Raw genomic sequence first — 13,112 nt, forward strand, 5'->3', positions numbered from 1 at the left:
GCAGCTCCAGAAACATTGCTGCCATGCTGCCCCGTGGAGCCCACAGCCCCCCCCCCCACCCCCCAGCACCTGCCTTCCAGATTTGAACACCTCAAAATTCAGGAGTGCTCAAGCTCAGTTTGGGCAGCTGTTACTTCATTTCTCCCAAATCAAATATACTGATCCACTGTAACTTGCTCAATTTTATCCTGCTTTTTCTACAGCAAGAAATGCTTATTAGCACTGGAATTGCTATTTTCAACAGCCATTGCCTTTTTGTTTGTTTAAAAGGAAGACAGTGATATTGCATTGGCAAATTCCCCATAGAAAGAAAGAGTGGAACAAAAGAATAATAAAGGCACCTCAACTTTTCCTCATTTATGGAGGACAGTCTTATAATATGCATCCAGATCTCCTCCAATCACACAAGCTGAAAATTGTTCCACTTTACTGCAGCTCTGTAACCATATGGGAACCAATCCTGTCTGTGTTCTGTGCACATCCAAAATTCCTGCTGAATGACCTGCCCTGGGAGCGTTACCAGTGACCAAGGAGGCGGCGTGGGAGGCACTGGTGGGGGGAGCCCAGGGCTGGGGCAGCAGCAGGGTGGGGAGGGCACTGATGGGGAGGAAAGGGGAAGCCCAGCGCTGGGGCAGCAGGGGGTGTGGGTCAGTGGGGGGAGAGCCCAGGATTGGGGCAGCAGGGGGGTACAGGGGGGAGCCGAGGGCTGGGACGGGGGGCAGCTAAATTTTATTTTGCTTGGGGCAGCAAAAAACCTAGAGCCACCTCTTCAGCTGGGAGCTCCCGGTTGATTTAAAATAAAGTATCACCTCCCCCCCCCCAACCTTCCTTTTTGTCCCACAGCTGTTTTGGTGGGGCGGCGCTGGGGAAGGAGGGGTTGTTTCTGCAGGGCTGGATGGCCCTGGGGCCGGGGTGTTTCTGCGGGGCCGGCAGGTTTCGGGCCTCGGCTGTTTTCTTTGGAGTAATGTGGCCCTCGCCGCTTTACGAGTTGTGCAGGCCTGATTTAGAGCAATGGGAGAAAGTTAAGCTTTGGATTTCTCAATTTAGGATGGACACCAAGAAGTGTTTCCTGACAGCAATACGGATAAAAATCTTTTAAAATAAATAGATAAATCAGAATTATTTTGTTTAAATTTTTTAATTATTTAAATTATAAGGTTTTTTTTTAAAACTTGTTTATAATGAAATCTGAGTTTAATAAAAAATATGTTAAGACCTAAACTTATTATAATTTAGTTGTAAATGTGGAACATGCTTTGATAAGAAGTCTATGTAAACAAAACATTTTAGGTTATTTTGTTTAATAAAATAAATTTTACATGCTGTTTTGTGTGGTTAATTAAATTCCAGTTAGCATCCTAAAGCAGCATGACACAAATCATAAGCAAAAAGTTTATTTAGTAAATAAGCAATATATCATTTACCATTTTCTAACATACTAAAGGTATACAATTAAATATTAAGCTATATAATTGCTTAATAAATGTATGTATCGTGTACCCTCCTAGGTAGCAAAACAATCTACCAAATTAATGTAAAGGCTCTAATGAGTTGCAAATCAATTTGTTTAATGGCTACATCAACCAATGAGAAAATAATTTCTTCCTTTAGAAAATAACTGAAGTACAATTGAAAAAAATATTAAAATTGATTATTTAAATCGAGACTTTCCACTTGGTGATTTAAATTGCCTTGATTTAAATCAATCCACCCTGCTGACAATGATGTCTAGAGACTGCAAAATAGTCTCCTAAGGGAAGTGATGGAAACCTCAGCTGAAAGTGACCTGGGCATATGCTTTTGGAAGCAGTCCTCACCCTGAAAGAGGTCTGAACTCCAGGGGACCGCTAACCCTTCCCAGCTCTTATTTCTGTGACTTCATGCAAGGTCTCCTTGTGCACTGAGCCCTGAAAGGCTGAGGACCCCACTCCAGCTGGGCAAAAGGACAAATGCAGGCAGACAACTAAAGACAAGGTTAAGGAGAACTGTGCTGTTCCTTTGAACTTCCCACTGCCTGAAGTATAAAGAACACGCCTGACGAATATTTTACCTCCTTGCAGATGCCCTTCTCTGTCCTGCTCTGAAAGCTCATCTTTTCTTTTAATGCTTTTTTCTCTGAAAGCTGCAGTGGCACATGCTGCTTGGGGTTTTTGACTTGTTTTTGAGACAGACCAACAGAAATCATGCCACAGCACATTAGGCTTGGAACTTCAGGGAGTCACTTGTCATCACTATCCAGTCCAGCGGACAAACAAAAGGAGATTAAAGACAGAGGAGCGAGGCGAGAACTCCACTGAGAAATGGCAGCCCAGACACCAGGAACTCCATCCTACCTGGAAACAGAAGGCACTCAACCAAAAACTAGGCCACAGAGTGGAGGGACTGTTTCAGAAAATGAAATATTTACATACAGAGCAAGTGAACATGCAGCATGATGGCTGACTGTCATGCTTGGCTGCATCAGGATGGTCAGCTCTATGGCACGGTTCTGGCCACCATAGCAGGAGAAAGGAGGACTGGGGCTATTTAAGATTTAAAGCTGTAATGCGTAACAGCCACAGGTTTCAAATGAAGGGCCCTACAGGAGTGCTGAGCTCCTGCAGCTCCCCTTTAAGTCACTGCTGTGCAGGTGCTCAGCACTTTTGAAAATCAGAACATTCTAGGTAGGTGCTTTGAGCATTCGGGTGGGAAAAACGTGGCCAGCTTTATGTGGGGGCACTTCACCAAAAGTATTTTTCTAAGAATGGGAACTGCAGGTTGTCACCATTGGTACAGTCTCAGCCACACACCTCCCAGGCAGGCGGAAGCCTTTCTACAAAGCAGCTTCCCAAATTTGCCCAGCTCAGGAATACAAACGACAGCTTGCCTGGCACTTGAGAATGGGGCCTACCTAATATGCATGAAATGGGCAGAATGCAGCTGCTCTGACACTACAGACCAGCAGAGTCCGGTGCAGGAGGGTGTTAGCAAGGCCCCCCCGAGCAGTAGGGTCTGGAGCTAAGACCTCACTGAGATGCACAGGCCTGACTGCTGGGAAGTTTTTAATCAAGATTCAGCCTAAATTGCCTCTCTCTCACTAACCTCCCCACCCTTGTATCACTCTGAATCAGGGGTCAGCAGCCTCTCAGAGGTGCTGTGCCGAGTCTTCATTTATTCACTCTCATTTAAGGTTTCGCGTGTCAGTAATACATGTTAACGTTTTTAGAAGGTCTCTTTCTATAAGTCTGTAATATATAACTAAACTATTGGTGTATGTAAAGTGAATAAGGTTTTTTAAATGTTTAAGACGCTTCATTTAAAATTAAATTAAAATGCAGAGCCCCCCGGACCGGTGGCCAGGACCCAGGCAGTGCGAGTGCCACTGAAAATCAGCTCACGTGCCGCCTTCGGCACCCGTGCCATAGGTTGCCTACCCCTGCTCTGAATAATTGCTCCCTTCAGATACATGGTTAATTTGCTTATTCTCCTCCTCCGTCTTGCAGTCTCTGATCATTTTTGCTGCTCTCCCCTGAACTCCCTCTAATTTATCAGTATCTTTTTGGTAACATGGTTCCCACGTTGAATTAGTCCAGGGCTGGTCAGACCAGAGCTCCTGCAAAAGGGGTGGTTACCTCCATATGCATCCTATACGTCACACTGGACTTTCAGCAAGCTTAGCGCACTGTAAGCTAATTGTTCCCCACTATCACCCTTAGAACGCTGTCACTCCCACAGCGAGTAGAGGAAGCAGAATTTGGTCACACATGTTGTAATTTCCCATGATTTACTGAAATCGAATATCCTCGTAGTGCAGCATTCTGTGAAGCCGGCCCTTATTCACTCGAGTGTAAGAGCACCATTGTGCAACAAGCACATCCCGCTTTAGGACTGCCTTAGGGCTGAGCAGATGAACCACAGCCCCCACACCAAGCAATCCTACCAAACCCAACCAGCACACCGTGATTATATAGAATGTCACACCCCCAATTGCCTTCCAAACATTCATCTGCACAACATGCCTGGGAGGCAGGTATTTTACAGAAGAGGACACAAACATGAAGAGAAATCAAGGGACTTGTTCAAGTTCCCAGAGGCAATGTGTTGTGGAGTCGGGAAAAGAACCTAACCGGCTTCAAGGCTGAGCTTGATAAGTTTCTGGAGGGGGTGGTATGATGGGACTGCCTACAATGGCACGTAGCTGAGCTGCAACTGCCAGCAGCAAATATCTGCAATGGCTGGTGATGGGACACTAGCCAGGGAGGGCTCTGAGTTACTACAGAGGATTCTTTCCCAGGTGTCTGGCTGGTGGGTCTTGCCCACATGCTCAGGGTCTAACTGATCACCACATTTGGGGGCGGGAAGGAATTTTCACCCAGGTAAGATTGGCAGAGACCCTTGGAGGGTTTCGCCTTCTTCTGCAGCGTGGGGCACAGGTCACTTGCAGGTTTAAATTAGTGCAGGGTCGGCCAACCTGTGGTTCCAGAGCCAGAAGTTAATATGCGGCTCCTTGTGTAGGCACCGACTGCAGGGCTGGAGCTACAGGCGCCAACTTTCCAATGTGCTGGGGGGGTGCTCACTGCTCAATCCCTGGCTCTGCCACAGGCCCTGCCCCCACTCCACCCCTTCCTGCCCCCTCCCCTGAGCTTGCCATGCCCTCGCTCCTCCCGCTCTCCTCCCCCGTCACCTCCCAGAGCCTCCTGTATGCCATGAAACAGCTGATTGGGAGGGAGGGGGAGGCGCTGATTGGCGGGGCTGCTGGGAGCGGGGTGGGGGTGCTGCTGACGTATTACTGTGGCTCTTTGGCAATGCACATTGGTAAATTCTGGTTCCTTTTCAAGCTCAGGTTGGCCACCCTGGAACTAGTGTAAATGGTGGATTCTCTGTAACTTGAAGTCTTTCAATCATGATTTGAGGACTTCAGTAACTCAGCCAGCGGTTAGGGGTCTATTCCAGGAATGGGTGGGTGAGGGTCCGTGGCCTGCAGTGTGCAGGAGGTCAGACTAGATCAGTGGTTTGCAAGCTTTTGGATTGATGACTCCTTTCACACAGCAAGCCTCTGAGTGCAACCCCTCCTCCTTATAAATTAAAAACACTTTTTTATATATTTAACACTATTATAAATGCTGGTGGCAAAGTGGGGTTTGGGGGTGGAGGGTGACAGCTCACAACCCCCAGCTTGAGAACCTCTGGACTAGATGATCATGGTGGTCTCTTCTGACCTTACAGTCTATGACCCTATGAGAACTCATCTCTGACTCCAAGTTCTCTGCCTTTATCCACAAGAGAACATTCCTCACTTGAAGAACAGCATTAATTGATGGGACACAAACAGAGGCAGGCAACCCAAGCTTTTAAAGTTCAAGGCCCAGGGAATTCTAATAAATCTTGTCAAAATTTTATCAGAAACTCTCTGGCAAAGAGCTGGAACTTTCAGGGTGAGGAGGAAATTCATAGCTGTAAAATCCTTCTAAAAAAAGCTCTGTGGAGTTGAAGACAGAGGTAATCCAGTTACTTAGGTTAACACAACATTTTGCACTGCAATCTATATGCCACCAAAGTGACAGTAAGTCCAGCCCATAATCCTCACTGGCCACGGACCTGACTTGTCACGCACTGAGTAGAACCAGTTTAGTGATTTCTCAGAGAGCTCAAGTACTTACCACAAGCCTCATTGCCATGGCAATATGCACCAGAAAAATTAATAAACAGCCTCCGGAACAGAACAACATGGAGAGCAACGAAGGGTGAAAATTCAGGGATTATTTTGCTGTTCTCCAGAACTAGGCCAAATGCTACATGGATCCAGTTTGATGAACAAAACTGGTTTTGGCATTTTGCAGTCTACTTTGTCGCTCATTAACACATTTCCTAGTGCACCACCTATTTCAGGGCTATGCTACACCCAGGAGAAAGAAGCTGATCACACATGCTGATATATGCATGCGAATCCCATCAGCATCATAATACTTACTAGTACTTAGCACTTACATTGCTCTTGCCTTCCTCAAGTGAGCTTCCACCAGCTAATTAATAGGATCAGCAGGAGCAGTACGCACAGGACTGGAGGAGAGTAGTAGCATTGGGGTTTTGTACCAATTGACCTGTGCAGCCCCCTAGCATGGACATGAGAGGCATACCGGCATATAGGTGTTTCTATCACTATCGCTTAGTTCTGGAATTTACATTTCTGCCTGTATAACTGCATCTACAGTAGGCGGTTGAATCAATTTAACTACATCAGTTCCTAGAGAATACAAAAAAGCTCTGTGTAGACAAACCTGCACCAAGGGAAAATCTTGTTCTCCAACATGTGCCATATAAATATGATGTACACAACCTGAATTTACTTAATACAAAGTGCATCAAGCTGTTAGTCACTAACACTGACAATGCACCTGTCCTGGTTGAAAAGATAGAGAAAGGTACAGTCCCCACCCTGAGAAGACGGATATTAGAGAGGGAGGAGCAGTGGGGTAGAGAGACCAAACCAGCCATGTTTCCATGGATCCCCAGCCAGGCAAATAAGGACATGATAAAAGTATACAAACTAATGAATGGCCTAGAGAACACAAATCAAGAACTCTCTTCTCCCTCCCTCTTTTCTAACCCAGGAACAAGAAACACTCAATTTAGTTAAAAGATGGCAAATTCTAACTGACAAACGGAAATATTTTTATACACAACATGTAATTAGACGTAGAACTCATGAAATTATGTCATTGAAGCCAAGAACTTTGCAAGGTTCAAAAAAGCCTGGACGTTTATTGGATAGTATTCAATATTATAACCCTGGATATTCTCGTTAACAAGCATTTGGGAAGGTATATTAAACCTCCTTCTTCGGGACTTATCCAAATCACTAATAGTTAGAGATTAGTTTAAGACCTTCACAAGAAGCAGATTAACCCATAGCTGCTTACTCTGGGACTAACCTGCCTCTGTAGCATCTGGTGTTGGCCACTTTAAGAGACAAGATACTGGGCTAGATGGACCAGCAATCGATGCACTCTGGCAATTCCTATGCTCCACAGAGGCATCGGCAACAGAGCAGAAAGGGAACAAGCCTTCAGAGCCACAAGAAGCTGGACTGAACTGGGAAAACACAGCTGGGGGGCCTTGCATTCTAATCAGGAAAGGAGAGGACCCGGGGAGGGAGGTTAATAATAATATAATTGGAGATATACCAATCTCCTAGAACTGGAAGGGACCTTGAAAGGTCATTGAGTCCAGCCCCCTGCCTTCACTAGCAGGACCAATTTTTCCCCAGATCCCTAAGTGGCCTCCTCAAGGACTGAACTCACAACCCTGGGTTTAGCAGGCCAATGCTCAAACCACTAAGCTATCCCTCAAGAAACGTGTTGCAAAAGGCACTGAAATGCCCCCAAAGTGGTGGAATTCCAATCAAATATGATAGGCAGAGTGGAAGTAGGGGACTGTGACTTAACTTGCTAAAGCAAGTTGAGTGAAGCACCTGAACAGGAGAATGGAGCTGGGGAAATTAACAGCTAACCAAGTCCTGTGTATATCTTACTTGTTGCCTGTCCATTACGTTTTGTATGACATCCTATTCGATTGGAAGCTCCCTGGGGAAAGGACCATGTCATTTACGTGTTTACACAGCACCCAGATCCTAATTGGGGCCATAAACACAAACAGGAAATACTACACAAATAGCCATCACCCTCCCTTCCCCATGTTCTCACTTGCAGAACATTTCTCTCCTCCAGCTGACGTTTCCCAAGCTAGGCAAAACCCCTCTCTCTCCTGCTGTTCCTGAGTTATGGAAAAGTGGGGAGAAGAATAGCTGCCATATTTTCAGTCGATATGAATTCTCTTCTTTGCTCACTCGGCACAAGACCAACTGGGCTCCCTCCACCCCCACCTGCCAGAAGTATCAGGACACAGTGAAATGAGGGAAATAATGGCGCCACCAGAGTTTAAAGTGTCACTTTAAAATACTGGTAATGGTGCCCCCTCCCCCCTGCCATGGGACCCCTGTCCTCATCAGAGCTCCCCCCCCCCCTCCACCCCCCCACTGCCCCACCACACAGCCCCAGCACCCACCACAGCCCCTCTTCCCTCCACCACATCTCAGGACCCCGGGCCCTCCATAGCCCCGCCCCCAACCACAGGCCCCCTGCCCCCTCCACAGCCCCGCCCCATCACAGGACCCCCCTGCCCCCTCCACAGCCCCCTGTCACGGGCGCGCTCCCGCTCCCGGCTGCACTCACCCGCCGCCGTCGGCAAGAGCCGGGCCGCTCTCCGGCTCTCTCCCCTGGTAGGGGCAGGTCCCCACAGCGTGTCGCCATAGCAACCAGCCACACTTCCGCTCTGGGCGGAGCTTCCGCCGGAAGTGGGCAGCTCGGGGCAGGCGCCAGCGGCGCCATGTCGAGTGTGGGCGAAATGACGGGGGGAGGGGCCAAGGGAGCGCGATGTAGGCCCCAGGGCGGGCAGGGTGGGGCCGGCCTGGGCCACGCCCCCTCCCTGTAGGGGTGGGGCCAGGAGGGGCAAAGGGCGGGGCTGGGGGCCACTTACTGACAATGGGCCCAGCCTGGGGGCCCCCACCCCAAGGGCCTGGACATGTGCCCCATCTCCCCCCACTGCCCACCTCGGGGCCCGGCCGGGCTCCCCATCTCCCCCCGCCTGCCTCGGGGCCCAGCCGGGCTCCCCATCTCCCCCCACACCCGCCTCGGGGCCCAGCCGGGGTCCCCATCTCCCCCCACACCCGCCTCGGGGCCTGGCCGGGCTCCCCATCTCCCCCCCCACCCGCCTCGGGGCCCAGCCGGGCTCCCCATCTCCCCCCGCCTGCCTTGGGGCCCGGCCGCAGGCCCCATCTCCTGCCCGCCTCGGGGCCCAGCCGGACTCCCCATCTCCCCCCACACCCGCCTCGGGGCCCAGCCGGGATCCCCATCTCCCGACCCGCCTCGGGCCCGGCCGGGCTCCCCATCTCCCCCCCCTCCCGCCCCGGGGCCCAGCCGGGATCCCCATCTCCCCCCACTGCCCGCCTCGGGGCCCTGCCGGTCTCCCCATCTCCCCACCCACCCGCCTGGGGGCCTGGTCGGGTTCCCCATCTCCCCCCACTGCCCGCCTCGGGGCCCAGCCGGACTCCCCATCTCCCCTGCCCGCCTGGGGGCCCGGCCGCTCCCATCTCCCCACCCGCCCGCCTCGGGGCCCGGCTGGGCTCCCCATCTCCCCACCCGCCCGCCTCGGGGCCCGGCCGGGCTCCCCATCTCCCCGCCTGCCTCGGGGCCCGGCCGGGCTCCCCATCTCCCCGCCCACCTGGGGCCCGGCCGGGCTCCCCATCTCCCACCCCGCCCGCCTCGGGCCTGGCCGGGATCCCCATCTCCCACCGCCAGCCTTGGGGCCCGGCCGCAGGCTCCATCTCCCCTGCCCGCCTCGGGGCCTGGCCGGGTCCCCATCTCCCACCCCGCCACCCACCTCGGGGCCTGGCCGGGCTCCCCATCTCCCCGCCCGCCTCGGGGCCCAGCCGGGCTCCCCATCTCCCCCCGCCTGCCTTGGGGCCCGGCCGCAGGCTCCATCTCCCCTGCCGGCCGCGGGGCCAGGCCGGGGTGCCCATCTCCCCACCCGCCTCGGGGCCTGGCCGGGTCCCCATCTCCCCACCCGCCTCGGGCCTGGCCGGGCTCCCCATCTCCCACCCCGTCCGCCTCGGGGCCTGGCCGGGCTCCCCATCTCTCCCCGCCCGCCTCGGGCCTGGCCGGGATCCCCATCTCCCACCGCCTGCCTTGGGGCCCGGCCGCAGGCTCCATCTCCCTGCCCGCCTCGGGGCCTGGCCGGGTCCGCATCTCCCACCCCGCCACCCACCTCGGGGCCTGGCCGGGCTCCTCATTTCCCCCGCCCACCCGCCTTGGGGCCCAGCCGGGCTCCCCATCTCCCCCCGCCTGCCTTGGGGCCCGGCCGCAGGCCCCATCTCCCCTGCCTGCCTCGGGGCCTGGCCGGGGTCCCCATCTCCCACTCCCGCCACCCACCTCAGGGCCTGGCCGGGGTCCCCATCTTCCCCCCCCCCCCGCCCGCCTTGGGGCCCAGCCGGGCTCCCCATCTCCCACCACCACCACCACCACCTGCCTTGGGACCTGGCTGGGGTCCCCATCTCCCCCCCCATCTCAGGGCCGGGCCGCAGGCCTATCTCCCCCGCCCGCCTTGGGGCCTGGCTGTGGGCCCCATCCCGTCCCCTGCCCATCTCAGGGCCTGGCCGAGGTCCCCATCCCGTCCCCTGCCCACCTCAGGGCCTGGCCGAGGTCCCCATCTCCCCCCACCCACCTCAGGGCCTGGCCGGGGCCCCCATCTCCCCCCGCCTGCCTTGGGGCCTGGCTGCGGGCTCCATCTCCCCCTGTCTCGGGGCCTGGCTGGGGGCCTCCCTTCCCCACTCTCAAGGCCTGGCCGGGGGCCCCATCCCCTCCACGTTGGGGCCTGGCCGGGGGCCTTGTCTCCTTCACATCTTGTCTCCAGCTGTGTTTCCTGATCCACCCAGCTCAGAGTCCCGACACACCTCCATCAAGGGTCCCAGGCTGCCCTGGCTTCATCAAGGTCCAGCTGAGTTTTCCAGGCCATCTGGGCCAGGGTCTCTGTAGCCCCCAGCTCAGGCTCTGGCTGCCATTTGAATGCCACCTGCCTATGTAGAGTTGGTGCCATTGATGGATGTCACTACCCCCATATTTAACACTCCTCCCAGGGCCCAATCCTGCTCCAAGTGACTCCAATGGGAGCCCTTCAAGTGGAGAACAGGCCACACCACAGCAGGAGGCCTGACTGATCTCACCACCATGGATATTCCCCTCGTGTAAGTGAGGCTGGACCCGGTCTCAGTAAAATTACTCTAGCCGGCATCTGCTTTTTAACAGGTTCCACTGGATCCTAGCACGAGGCACGAGATGTGTCCATTCCCGACACATTCTCTCCCTCCCTGAGCCCAGTCCATCATGGAGTTAGACCAAGAGCTTTGCTCCTTTCAGTGAAACGTTTTCTTCCCACATTTCCGCAGCCTTCATTTGTGTCTTCAGTCTGCCTGGAGGGTTGATTTTCCTGCCTTACAAGAGCATCGCTAGCTTTTACTTTGTGTTGTATTGACGCCTGTGGGTTAATTGTTGCTGCTTCGGTAAAATAAAAACAAGAAAAATCCTATTCACAAACCATGGGACATTTCCACCCCTTTGATACCTGGATAAATTCTTTTAAAATGTGATTGACTTTCTTACTCTTCCCACTCACAGAAATGCTCCTCTGCAGAGCCCTAGGGCTAGGGGTGGGTGCTGGCCATATATCTTTTGCTTCAGCCAATGGCTGTAGCCTAGCCAGTTTCCCCCTGGCTTGCATGCCCTAGCAAAGAGATTCCCCCCTGGGGGGGTACCCGATGGCAGGGTATGACTGTTGCTCATGCTGGATCCTGACCTATATTCTCACTTTCCCCCCACACTTGGGGCTACACAATGCTGCTCCCTGCAGTGTTCATGACCTCACACAGGGAGGGGGGAGGGAAACCAGTCCCTGGGGGAGGGTGGAAGGAAGAAGAAAGCCCGGACAGCTGGGGAAGGCTGGGGCTAGCAGGCAATGGGGAAGGGTGGCCTAAAGTGGAGGTAGTGGGGTGGGACGGCCAGCCGCAGCCATGCTGTGAGCACTGGTAGAAACACAGCAGAGAAGAACAATCAGGAGCAGCACTGGAGCTGGTGAGAGCGAGAGCTGGACAGAGAAAGGAGAAGAGGCAGGAGGGGGAAGCAAACCCAGAAACAGACAGAGGAGAGGAGACAAGAAGGGAAAGGGCAGAAAGGAAAAGCTGGGAGAGTCAGAGGATGGGCCAGGCAGGGAGGGGCAGCAGCTTGACCAAGGCAGGTCAGGAAGGGCGAGGATAGCTGGGGCTGAGGCACTGGATGGGTGGGACCATGGCTGTTGTGATAGCTCCAGGGGAAGGTTCAGTCCAAACCAAAAGAGCTGCTGCCATCGATTTCACCCCTTAATTTCCTGCGAGCGTTTCTATGAACAGGGCTTTGTAAAACCCATTAGCAAACAAACTCCATAGAGCCCCGAGGACCCACCAGTGTCTTTCAGCACAACTTCCTACGCAGTAAACGTGCCAAAGAGCAGCAGTTCTGGGTTTTGCATATTAGGTGGTCGGAGAATGACATCAATAGTTCTCTGCACTGTATGACTCCAGCCATGGAGGGTCTTCAGATCTGAAACACACAAGTGAATAGCCAGGAGGTGTAGCAGCTGTTCGTTCTCTTTATGGTCCCACGAACCTAGCTGCGACTCGGGGAATAGCCGAGTCTTCCAGATGTGTCTCCCCGAGGCAGTTTCCAATTCTAGCTCCGAAAAGGCAGCACAGATGTAGCGAAAGCCCAGCTTCTCCTGGAGTCTCTGCATCACAGATCCTGCCTTCCAGCTGAGGCTTAAGTCTGCTTATTGCTAGTCTTATGCTCAGCTTGGAGAGCACCTCTAGGGGTTGCGAGGGCTGGTTCCAACACCCAGTGCAATCCAGAGGAGTCTTTGCATTGTCTGCAAATGGAGCCTGGTGCTGCTCTCCCCTGCACAGCTGCAATGTTCCCCATCCACTCCAGCCTTGAATGACCCCGCGCCCAAGGATGGGCTCTCCACATCCTCCCTGCCTGCTCTCTCCCCTGCCCGAAAGATCCTCACCGATACATATTTTCCTGCTTCAGTTTCAGACTTGTTCTCGATGGAGAATTACACCCCCCAGAAACACACACACACACACTGTCTCCTTTGTGTTACACCTGGCCAGGTAGAGGTGTTTCCACATTGCTTCTCCCTTCTCTTTATGCACAGACTGTTGGCCAGCACCCAGTAACGCTCCCCAGCAGCTCAGGACACAGAATGAGGAATCCCACATCCTGGCTGTCATGAATAGTTAGTAAAGGGTTAAAGCATAGTACCTGGTGGGCACCTGACCTGAGGACCAATCAGGGAAGAGAATTTGAAACTCCTAGGAGGGAACTTTTCCCTCTGTTTGGGGGGGGGTCTTGGTCTTTAGCCGTCTGGAGTTACAAGAGTCCAGATGTTTTAATCAAGTCTACAAGTTTCCACCTTTCTGAACTAATTTCTTCTAGTCAAGATAGTGAGTATTAGAAAGATACTTTGTGTCCTCACCTAATAATCCTATG

At 53.2% G+C, this 13,112-nt stretch overlaps 1 protein-coding gene across 1 annotated transcript in view; it reads right to left on the reverse strand.

The window, feature by feature from the left end:
* Nucleotides 1-13,112, reverse strand: part of PPP1R16A (protein phosphatase 1 regulatory subunit 16A) — an 86,376-nt gene that overhangs the window by 60,091 nt on the left and 13,173 nt on the right. Inside the window, exon 2 of the mRNA XM_039523442.1 lies at nt 12,027-12,164. The gene's annotated coding sequence lies outside the window, so the exon portion shown is untranslated. The remainder of the gene's footprint in view (nt 1-12,026; nt 12,165-13,112) is intronic.

This window comes from Mauremys reevesii, linkage group 2 (genome assembly GCF_016161935.1).
Source record: "Mauremys reevesii isolate NIE-2019 linkage group 2, ASM1616193v1, whole genome shotgun sequence".
Taxonomy (NCBI): Eukaryota; Metazoa; Chordata; order Testudines; family Geoemydidae; genus Mauremys; species Mauremys reevesii.